Here is an 11,847-nt window from a genome sequence, read left to right as displayed (position 1 = left end):
ATGTGTAAACAGTTGCCTATACACAGTGTTTTCTAATCCCAGGCTCTGAGAAAGGGTCACTCACCCCAAACATTACCCTTGATTTCTGCCCACTGCTGTTGAGCTCTTGCAGCAATTTCTGTTTTGTTCCTGATTTCCAGCATTCGCAGTTCTTTCCAGGTTTTTTTTGCCTGTCCACATTACTCCATGAGTAGGAATTCCTTCAGACTAATGCTTTTATACGTCGGTGTGTCAGATGTAAATGCAAATAATGGTCAAGCACCTTTCAGCAAAGCAGAATTGAAATAATATTGAGAATGGTCTAAAATATTCTCCACTCTTTCATAATCTCAGGTTGTGGTGTCACAAATGGCAGAAGAACCTCAATTACTGCCTTGTTTTATTCTCAACCCTAACGTCCACACAAGGGTCATGGAACAGGGATCAGGTGTATGAACCTTGCCTGATACTGTTCTTGGGTCAAGGACACAAACAGTCTTCAGCATCCCTCCCACTGTAACCAGCTGGCCTAGCATACAGCAGGAATGAAAAGCACTGTGTGATGGAGTCAAAGCAAATGGCGACGGCAGCTTATGCTGTTGGTCTCATGGCTGCTTTTGGTCTCGCAGAGTAACTTGTGTTCTTTCCCCTCCATGCAGATTCTAGAGAGACTAATACAAAGATGCAGACAAGTGCAATCACTGGATCCTGAACAAGAACTGAAAGACATTAAGTAGGTGGCACTGAAAGTAGTTGTAATGTAGAGAACAAGAGAATGGACAAGGTGTTGGAGGACTGCGCAATGATAAAATGCTGATACACAACAGAGCAGCATGGGACCTCCCACAATTGGAGTGCAGTAATCGGTCACTGTGTGCCAGGGTTTTGTTTTTTGCTTGTGATTGCCATCCAGTGACCTCTGCAGGTACAGGAGGAGAGGAATAGGCTTGGCTGTGATGTTATGTCGAGTTTAAATATTCTAGCTGTCTCTCTATATCAGGGTTTGTACAGAATGTCCTCTTGGGGGTGAGAAACCAACAGGAATCAGGACTCTTGCGGTTAGAGAGGGTGCAGATTGTGAAACCAGAACAACCCAAAGAAAACGAACAGGAAGCCTGGAGGGAGTATGAGAATTGCCTTACTTGAGCTTGTAACCATGTGTGTTCCCCACTTGTTTCCACACAGATTGGCAATGATTGATATGCAGGAGCAGATTCAGAACCTTTGTTATTCCAACAAACAGAACAATGCCATTGCCAGGATTAAGAGAGGTCAGTTTGAACAGCATTAATTCCATGTTTATTTTTAATCATACCCAACTTGAGATTCATCTGATTAGAAACAGAAGTTAACACAATATCAAAGCTTATACACAATATTTTTATGATCCCAAACAATTAGATTCAAGGATAAGGTTGAGGGCTCCCTAATTCTAATTCCCATTCTTGGACCCTTTGTTTATCATGACCCATCCCTGACAATTGCCCTAATACTGCTGTAAACACTGCGGCCCAATGTGGGAGGACAAAGACTCGTTCCAAAGAGAAATATTTCCAGGGTTGACACCAGCTGGGAACGGGGATATTGGTGAACCTTGTGATGACTTTTTGATAACTGTTCTTATGGCCAGAATATTTGGCACTAACTCACTTCTAGCCCTCAGTGAGAACTAACAAAAAAAAAAGGAAATCACCATCCCTCCTGAAGAGTCAGTGGGAATTATAAACTTGTCATGTGATTGTCTCCATTCACCTGAAATTCACAGAATAATTCCCAGTTTTCTTCTGCTGATTCAGAATGATATAATTCAGTGTTGGCACTGAGCTACATGTACCAGGGGAACTGAAGGCCCCAGCCTTGGGTGGTGAGGAATGCAGAGCTGCTGATCCAATGGAGCCAACCGGTTGAGCCTAATGTTTATGTCTGTACTAATTTAAATCGACTTCCTGCTCAATAATCTGAGAATTACAAGGCACACAAGGACGGTCACATTTTGTCCATTTACTAGTGCTTAATGGCAGTCATCAGTAACTTGAGTCAGTTAGTATCTAACAAACAGGGGAGGTACATAAGGGGTATTACTGATGGAACTTGTTTCCCCTTTAAACAGGCCAAAGTATTGAATGCGCCAGGAAGGAGCTGATGGTGAAACATATGTCCAACGCCTCTGATTCTGATGTGAGTTAGATGTTCAGTGACTCCACATGTCCAACCTCTGTCCTGTTCTGCCTCCTCCACTGTCTCCCCCTTTCTTTCTGCAGGTGGAGGACCAATACTGGCCTCAGCTTGAATGTTCACAGATCAAAGTATTGGATTTCCACCGATCGTGGAAAGTATTCAGCCTGGAGCTCAGTGACCAATGGTGTTCCACAGGGATCTGTTTTTGGTGGTCTTTATAAATGACTTAGATGAGGAAGTGGAAGGGTGGGTGAGTAAGTTTGCTGATGATACGAAGGTTGGAGGAGTTGTGGACAGCATGGAGGGCTGTTGTAGGGTGTTGACAGGATGCAGAGCTGGACAAAGAAATGGCAGTTGGAATTCAACCCAGAAAGTGTGAAGTGATTCATTTTGGAAGGTTGAATTTGAATGTAGAGCACGGAGTTAACGGCAGGATTCTTGGCAGGGATGGAGGAGTTCACATCCATAGATCCCTCAAAGTTGCAACCCAAGTTGATGGGGTTGTAAAGAAGGCGTATGGTATGTTGGTTTTCATTGGCAGGGGAATTGAGTTTAAGAGCCGTGATGTTATGCTGAAGCTCTATAAAACCCTGGTTAGACTACACATGGAATATTGTGTTCAGTTCTGGTCTCCTCATTATAGGAAGGATGTGGAAGCTTTAGAGAGGGTGCATAGGAGATTTACCAGGATGCCGCTTGGACTTTGCGGGGGGGGGGGGGGGGGGCGAGGATGGTGTAGGTCTAATGAGGAAAGGTTGAGGGAGCTAGGGCTTTCTTCATGGGAGCGAAGAAGGATGAGAGGTGACTTGATAGAGGTTTACAAGATGATGAGAGGCACAGATAGAGTGGATAGTCAGAGACTTTTTCCCAGGGCGGAAATGACTATTACGAGGGGGCATAATTTTAAGGTGATTGGAGGAGGGTATAGGGGAGATGTCAGAGGTAGGTTCTTCACACAGAGAGTGGAGGGCGTGTGGAATGCGCTGCCGGCAGTGGTAGTGGAGTCAGATCCTTTAGAGACTTTTAAATGACTCAGGGATAGGCACATGGAGGATAGTAAAATGTAGGATATGCAGGGTAATTTGATCTTAGGATAATAGGTCAGCACAACATCGTGGGCTGAAGGGCCTGTACTGTCCTACGTGTGATGATAGGACAAATAACATCGTCAAGGCAGCAAATGGTATCCTACACAGAAGCCGAGGCTGGAACCTTAACAGTAATCAGGCTGTAGCTCGGGTACAGTGTACTGCATTACAGGAAGAATGTGATTACACTAGACAGCATAGATCCAAGCAGACAGGACAGGAAAGATTCAAGAGGCAATTACTAGGAGAATTTGTTCTGACGAAACAATTGGATTGGCTGGGGTTATTTTCTTTCAAATAGAGGACAGATCTAACTGAAAAATATAAAATTATGAAGGATCTATTTTGTTTGCAGAGAGGCAGCGATTTAAAGCAGAAGGACTAGAGATCTGAGTAATTATTTTAATTTGGAGGGTTATAAAGTCAAACTGTATGAAATGCTTAGAGAGATAGTAGGAACTGCAGATGCTGGAGAATCTGAGATAACAAGGTGTGGAGCTGGATGAACACAGCAGGCCAAGCAGCATCAGAGGAGCAGGAAAGCTGACGTTTCGGGTCTAGACCCTTCTTCAGAAATGCTGTATGCTACAGACTGAAATCAGATGATGGGATTAGGCTAGCTTTTTCTTTTGACTGGCACAAATGAAATAGCTAAACGGCTTTCTCCTGCACCGTAAGTTTTTCTTGTTTTCCTCTGGTCTGTAGGTGATAGCAATCACCCCACCTCCTTTACAAGAAACTGGTTTGTAGGAGAGAGGAAGGAAGGCAAGAAGGATTTTATTAAATTGGAGAGGGTTCTGTAAAGATTTATCAGAATGTTGCCAGGAATGGAGGGTTGAGTTATAGGGAGAGGATGGGACTTTGGTTACAGACTGTAGCAGGTTGAGGGGTGACCGTTACAGAGGTTTATAAAATCATGAGGGGCATAGATAAGATGAACAGCAAAGGTCTTTTCCCTAGGGCAGAGGAGTTCAAAGTCAGGGGGCATATTTTTCAGGTGCGTGGGGAAAGATTTAAAAGGGACCTGAGGGGAGACTTTTAACACCAAGGATGGTTCATATGTGGAATGAACAGCCAGAGGAAGAGGTAGATGTAGGTGCGGGTACAATCACAACATTTAAAACGCATTTGGATAAGTTCACGAATAGTAAAGATTGAGAGAGATTTGGGCCAAAAGCAGGCAAATGGCAGGGCTGGGGGGATTAGAAACTGCTGGAAAAGCTCAGGTCTGGCAGCATCTGTGAAGAGGAATCAGAGTTAGTGTTTCAGGTCCGGTGACACTCCTCCGCACCCAGACAAATGGCACTAGTTTAGTTTGGGGAAACTTGGTTGGCACGGACAAGTTGGATTTGCATGGTCTGTTTCCATACTGTACGACTATCGCCCAGCTGATTGCAAACAGAGACTAGTTTGAACCTTCAGTCTTTGGCTCTCTGACCCCATACCACACCAAACACCAATCCATTAAGGAAAGTAACCTTCATTCCAGTGAAGGTTTTTAAAATTGGAAACATTTTCCAAATGGGTTGGCACCTTGCAGCTAAATATACTAAAGTGCCATTCCAGCCTATGCATAAGCTAACAGCTTTGATCAGTAAATCAGAGCTCTCAATCTTTACGTAGACTGTATGTACAGAAGATCAGAAACCGAAGCTACCCTTTAAATTTTAGCGGTTTCAAATAGATCTCACCCCGAGCCTAAGGGAAATTTTCGGAGATTGGGTAAGGCTTGAGGGAAATTGTTTGAACAGAAAACAGGGAACTTCACTCTGGATCTATAAGTGATATGTACCTACCTAATGACGGATTGTGATAATTGCGGATTTATACTGCACTATATTGATGGTTACATTTAACCCAGGTTAGATATTAACACTGATGTCACATCTCCATTCCCCACTGTACTGTTACAGAAGTTGAATAGTGTCCTGATCCAAGCCCTGATCTTTTTGCTGCCTGTGATTATTTTTTCTTGCTCAGTGTATAGGCAGGTTAATGCTATTTGATCGGAGAGTTATTATGGATTGCAGTAACCTGTACAATAAGGAGGAAGGGCGTATAGAACCACTAACCCCCTGGAGTTCTCAGGATTCAGAATCTGTGCTCCAGTCTCCACTTGCCTGGTTTGTCTTCATAACCCACTGAGCAAGAAGCTCAAGAGGGGGATGAGACCAGTGAGCGAAAAGCTGTGATGGAATTCTGAAATAACTTGAAGCGTGACTTCAGCACAGCCAAAGTGCTTTGGACTGATTTGGCGTTAGAAAGGTAAAGTGCAGTATTGCAGTATTTAGGGCGGCACGGTGACTCAGTGGTTAGCACTGCTGCCTCAGTGCCAGGACCCAGGTTTGATTCCTGCCTCGGGTGACTCTTGTGTGGAGTTTGCACATTCTCCCCGTGTCTGCGTGGGTTTCCTCCGGGTGATCCGGTTTCCTCCCACAGTCCAAAGTTAGACAGGGAATGGTTGGGCCATGCTAAGTTGCCCGTAGTGTTCAAGGAGGTGTAGATTAGGTGGGTTATAGGGTGACAGGTCTAGGTGGGATGCTCTGATGTTCAGTGTGGACCTGTTGGGCCGAAGGGCCTGTTTTCACATTGTAGGGATTCTATATCTACAGTTCCACAACACGCCGGAGTTTAACAGCGGCTCACTATCTGTCTGAAAGGGACCAGCAGCCAGGTAAGCACGTTACTGGAGCTGGCCTAATACCATGCACTTTCCTGGCACTAGCGTTGTGATCCAAAGAGACAATTCCACACAGGAGAGTCACATCCCAGATTAAGCTGGATAATTGCAACTGCTCTCACTCATTATAAAAAAGTGTGATAATTTTGCATGATCAAGGTCAAATCCCCACTCCAACATCTCTTATTCCATCTCCTGGTTTAAGATAAGGCAATCTGGTTCATTCTGGAATTAATCTGATATTGAGTGGTAGGGGGTGGGGGAATGATGCTGAAACACATCCTTGGTATCTGGCAGATGCTTGTTTTCTCCAATGTAACATACATACCGTCCAGATCTCATTTACAACCACATCAGTCCAGAAGGAGAGAGCTGGAGATGTAAACATTGTTCGATCAGCCTGGAAAATTCTGATCCCACTCTCCACTAATTGCGTGCCTTTACTTTCTCTCTAGACTGACACATGGTAGAACAGTCTAAACCTCTGCTAGCCACTGCCCTGAAAACCTTCAGCCAATGACCCAGTTGCCAGATCGGCATCCCAAATAGATGCAAAACGCAGACCAGGAACCAAAACCTTAATAAAATTACTTACACAAACCCCAAAGCACTCACTTATTCAGTGTGATGTTCCTTTTGCAGGAAGGCAGTGCGCCACAACTTGGATATTTGCATCAAAATGTTTGCTATGGAGGCAAAAAAGTGAGAGCACGCGTGCAGGCAGATTGGGAACTGCAGATGCTGGAGAATCTGCAATAACAAAAGTATAGAGCTGGATGAACACAGCAGGCCGAGCAACATCAGAGGAGCAGGAAAGCTGCCGTTTTGGGCCTAGACCCTCCTTTAGAAATGGAGGAGGGGAAGGGGGTTCTGAAATAAATAGGGAGAGCAGGGGAGGAGATAGGTGGAGAGGAGACAGACCGGTCAAAGAGGCGGGGATGGAGCCAGTAAAGGTGATTGTAGGTGGGGAGGCAGGGAGGAGATAGGTCAGTCCGAAGGATGGACAGGTCAAGGGGGTGGGATGAGGTTAGGAGGTAGGAGATGGGGGTGGGGCTTGAGGTGGGACGAAGGACAGGTTAGGGAGACGGTGACAAGCTGGGCTGGTTTTGGGATGAGGTTGGGGGAGGGGAGATTTTGAGGCTTGTGAAGTCCACGTTGATACTGTTGGGCTGCAGCATTCCCAAGCAGAATATGAGGTGCTCTTCCTGCAACCTCACAGCCAACAACTCCAGAGGAGACAATAGCACCCAGCCCTGCCGCGTCTTTACCATCCACCCGGACCTCCCTCCTCAGTAAAGGGTTCACCTTTGTCTGCCTCCACCCACACATCAACGAATACTGCTCATATTTGGGTGTTGAACAGTTTTTCCGCTGCTTCTACCTCCGCGCTTACTACTTCAACTGTGAGCCTAACCCTCCCTCCACTGACCCCTTCTCCCGCCTCCAACACACCGCCTCATCCTGGGCACCACCCCCAGGCCTCCTACCCTCCCTCAACCTCTTCATCTCCAACTGCTGTCGTGATATCAATTGCCTCAACCTCTTTTACGCACCCCCACCCTCACCGGGAACCAGTTTATTTTTTTTCTCTGTCACAGGCCCCGAGAAATTCTGCAGAGCGGAGCCCAGGGACCTTGTCCAAGTGACAGACTTGAAAATGCAGACTTCACAACAAGTGGCTGCCACTGAACCAGGAGAAGGATTGAATCACATAGCTCCAGCTGGCTGCGGTGCCTATGAGCTAGGCAATTAACTGCAGCAGATAACAGTGTGAAGCTGGATGAACACAGCAGGCCAAGCAGCATCTTAGGAGCACAAAAACTGTTTTTTTTTATTCTTTGTAGGATCCACAACCTGAACTCTCAATTCTACACAGTTTTATTGGACACTAAAAACTAAGTGAGGTAAACTGCCACCCAAAATGGGCTTCTTCCACACCCCAAAACCCCAACCCTACCCAGGACCTTCCCCACATTGTGCCTGCGCCATCGGTCATGTGACCACTTTTGGAGCACACACAGATAACGTCAAATCTGCTGCCGCCGGGTGCACCACTTCCGGGACAGTGAACACCATCGACATCGTTGCTCATGCTACCGCCTCCATTTCCAAGGCCAACACCACAAACATTGAGGATGCGCCTGTCGACACTGCTACTGCCACCACCTACCCCACTCTGCCGACGCCAATGCAACTCCACCCACCACCAACGTTGACGCAACTCTGCCTACTACCGATGCCAACCAACTCCGTCAACCCGCCCACACCGACATCACTCCGCCCACCACTGTCACTCCACCCATCGCCTCCACAGCCAGCAGCTCCAGAAGAGACAGCAGCATCCAGCCCTGCCAAGTCTTCACCATCCCCTGAATGGTCAGTCCTCAGTAAAGGGTTCACCTTTGTCCCCCTCCACCCACACGTCAATTAATACCGCTCACACTTGGATGTTTTTCTGCTGTCTCTGCCTCCGTGCTCACTTCTTTAACTGTGAGCCTCCCTCGACTGACCCCTTCTCCTGCCTCCAACACACCTCCGCCTCCTGGACACCACCCCAAGGCCTCCTCCCCTCCCTTGACCTCTTCATCACCAGCTGCTGTTGTGACATCAATTGCCCCAACCTCTCCACCCCTCTCACCCACTCCAACCTCTCCCCCACAGAACGTGCAGCCCTCTGTTCCTTCCATTCCAATCCCAACCTCGCCATAAAACCCGTGGACAAGGGAAGTGCAGTTCTAGTATGGTGCACTGACCTCTACATTGCCGAGGCCAGGCACCAACTCTCTGATACCACCTCCTACTGCCCCCTTGATCATGATCCCACCCCAAGCACCAAACCGTCCACAACCTCATCACCTCAGGTGACCTCCCACCCACAGCCTCCAATCTCATCGTTCTCCAACCCCACACTGCCCGCTTCTATCTCCTTCCCAAAATCCACAAACCAGACTGCCCTGGTTGACCCATTGTCTCCACCTGCTCCTGCCCCACTGAACTTATCTCCACCCATCTCGACTCCATTTTCTCCCCCTTGGTCCAGAAACCCCCACCTACGTCTGTGACACCACCCACGCCCTCCAGAACTTCCGATCCCCAACACCTCATTTTCACCATGGATGTCCAGTCCCTGTACACCTGCATTCCCCATGTAGATGGCCTGAAGGCCCTCCGCTTTCTCCTGTCCTGCAGAGCCGACCAGTCCCCCTTGCCGAACTCGTCCTCACCCTCAACAATTTCTCTTTCAATTCCTCCCATTCCTACAGAAAAAGGGGGTGGCCATGGGTACCTGCATGGGCCCAAGCTATGCCTGCCTCTTTGTAGGTTATATGGAACAATCCCTCTTCTGTACCTACACTGGCCCTAAACCCCACTTCTTCCTCAGTTACATTGATGACTGTATCGGCTCCACCTCATGTTCCCACGAGGAGCTTGAACAGTTCATCCACTTCACCAACACCTTCCACCCCAACCTCAAGTTGGACCATCTCTAACACATCCCTCACCTTCCTGGACCTCTCCATTTCCATCTCTGGCAACCACCTGGAGCCCGAGAGCCATTTCATGCCTGCCGACTCCCACAACTACCTAGAATACACCTCCTCCCACCCACCTTCCTGCAAAAATTCCATCCCCTATCCCAATTCCTTCACATCTGCTCCCAGGATGAGGCATTCCACTCCTGCACATCCCAGATGTCCTTGTTTTTCAAGGATCACAACTCACTCACTCACTCACCGTCTCCTCTCTTTTTCCACCCCCCCCCCCCCCCCCCCCTGCAGTGGTCGAGAATGCCCTTGACTGGTGTCTCCCGCACTTCTCACAACACATTCCTCACACCCCGTCCCCACAATAACAACCAAAACAGAATCGCTCTCGTGCTCACAGACCACCCCACCAACCTCTGGATACAACGCATCATCCTCTGACACTTCCACCATCTACAATCCGACCCCACCACCAAAGACATTTTCCCTCCCCAACCTTGTCTGCCTTCCGGAGGGACCACTCTCTCCGGGACTCCCTTGTCGGCTCCACACTCCCCTCCAACCCCACCACACCCGGCACCTTCCCCTGCAACCGCAGGAGGTGCTACACTTGCCCCCACACTTCCTCCCTCATCCCATCCCAGGCCCCAAGATGACTTTCCACATCAAGCAGATTTCACCTGCACGTCTGCATCCACTGAACCTGGTGTGGCCTCCTCTACATCAGGGAAACCAAGTGGAGGCTTGGGGACCGCTTTGCAGAACACCTCCGCTCAGTTTGCAATAAACAACTGCACCTCCCAGTCACGAACCATTTCAACTCCCCCTCCCATTCCTCAGACATGTCCATCCTGGGCCTCCTGCAGTGCCACAACCATGCCACCCGAAGGTTGCAGGAACAGCAACTCATATTCCACTTGAGAACGCTGCAGCCCAATGGTATCAATGGGGATTTCACAAGCTTCAAAATCTCCCCCTCCCCTACCGCATCCCAAAACCAGCCCAGCTTGTACCCGCCTCTCAAACCTGTCCTTCCTCCCACCTATTCCCATCTCAAGCCCCAACCCCATCTCCTACCTACTAACCTCATCCCGACCCCTTGACCTATCCCCTCCCTACCTGCACTCACCTTTACTGGCTCCATCCCCGCCTCTTTGACCAGTCGGTCTCCTCTCCACCTATCTTCTCCTCTATCTATCTTCTATTCACTTCTCCCTATTTATTTCACAAACCTCTTCCCCTCCTTCATTTCTGAAGAAGGGTCTAGGCCCAAAACATCAGCTTTCCTGGTCCTGATACTGTTTGGCCTGCTGTGTTCATCCAGCTCTGCACCTTGTCACCCCAGATTCTGCAGTTCCTACTGTCTCAGAATAAACACACGAATGGTTGCAAATACGCAGCAAGACAGGCAACTGCAGACATAAACAGTTAATGTTTCTGATACTGCACCTTGAAATCCTAAATGTTTCAGAGGAAAAAGAAAATACTCGTCTCAATCTTAAACAGACGAAGCTTCACTCTGAAATGATTCCCCCTAGCCCTTACCCAGCCCACAAGGGGAAGCAACCTCCCCACATCTATCATGGCAAGTTCCCTGATAATCTTGTATGATTCTAGAAGATCTTCTCCCACACTTCTCTCCTCCAGTGGGTACACATTAACTTACATGACTTCACCTCATTGCAGAATCCCTCCATTCCTGAAATCTGTTAGTTTTAACAAGACCTATTTATATACTTGCTACCCTTGGAAATAAAGGCCAACAGCCTTTCCTATTACCCCACAAACATGGATGCTACCTAGCACAAGGATCCCCAGATCCCTCTGTGCTACAGCTTCCTACAGTCTTTCCCCAATTAAATAATATTCAGCTTTTTCAGTGTTCCAGCCAAAGTGCAGAACCTAATGTTTTCCCACATTATATTCCACGTCTATAACCCTCCATGGGATCCGAGTTGCACTTTCTCTACTCACCTTTCTGCCTATGTTTGTGCCATCCGAAGACTTGGCAATAGTACATTTCATTCCAAGCCATTAATGCATTTGTAAACAAGTTTGGCCACAGCAGCGATCCTGGTGACACATCAATATAGTGTCAAGTTGCCATCTTGAAAATGTCCCTTATCCCAACCCATGCTAACATACTTATTCAAATAGGAAGTCAAGAGACAGGTAACTGTAGGGCAGTTAGATTATAAAGGGATGCAATAATATTTAAAAACACAGTTTAATCAGCAGGATCCTCTGGGAATTTTCCTGACTAAGTATTCCTGGAGGATTACTACCAGTGCATTGACTGTTGCTGTAGCTATTCCCTTTAAAGTTTAGGAATCAGCCCATCAGGTGAGGAGGCTTATCACCCTTTAGCCCATTAGTTGCCCTATTTTTGTCCAGTATAGTAATTACATGTAGAGATAGCAAGAACTGCAGATTCTGG

This window comes from Stegostoma tigrinum, chromosome 35 (genome assembly GCF_030684315.1).
Source record: "Stegostoma tigrinum isolate sSteTig4 chromosome 35, sSteTig4.hap1, whole genome shotgun sequence".
In the NCBI taxonomy this organism is placed as follows: Eukaryota; Metazoa; Chordata; class Chondrichthyes; order Orectolobiformes; family Stegostomatidae; genus Stegostoma; species Stegostoma tigrinum.
The sequence above is the reverse complement of the archived record's forward strand: the minus strand, read 5'-3'. Positions refer to the sequence as shown.